Here is a 228-nt window from a genome sequence, read left to right as displayed (position 1 = left end):
CCACTGCTCTAAAGAAACAGGATTCCCTAAATTATCGTCATTGATATCGTTATCACAATAAATATCAGAAATTATCATGATATATTTTTAAGCCCATATCGCCCATCTCTATTGCATGCACTAAAAAAGTTGACAGAATGCACTTTCAGTACTTGTTTTGCACTACTTCAGTTACATATACATGTGTTCATTTAATAAAAAGCAGTAAGTGATCACTTGGTCTAGATT

At 32.5% G+C, this 228-nt stretch overlaps 1 protein-coding gene across 2 annotated transcripts in view; it reads right to left on the bottom strand.

Moving 5' to 3' along the window:
- LOC107685857 (ankyrin repeat domain-containing protein 11-like) overlaps positions 1-228 on the bottom strand; it is a 180,871-nt gene that overhangs the window by 158,490 nt on the left and 22,153 nt on the right. The window lies entirely within an intron of this gene.

The sequence above is a fragment of the Sinocyclocheilus anshuiensis genome, unplaced genomic scaffold, assembly GCF_001515605.1.
Source record: "Sinocyclocheilus anshuiensis isolate Anshui unplaced genomic scaffold, SAMN03320099.WGS_v1.1 scaffold1018, whole genome shotgun sequence".
NCBI classification, from domain to species: domain Eukaryota; kingdom Metazoa; phylum Chordata; class Actinopteri; order Cypriniformes; family Cyprinidae; genus Sinocyclocheilus; species Sinocyclocheilus anshuiensis.
The sequence above is the reverse complement of the archived record's forward strand: the minus strand, read 5'-3'. Positions and strand labels throughout refer to the sequence as shown.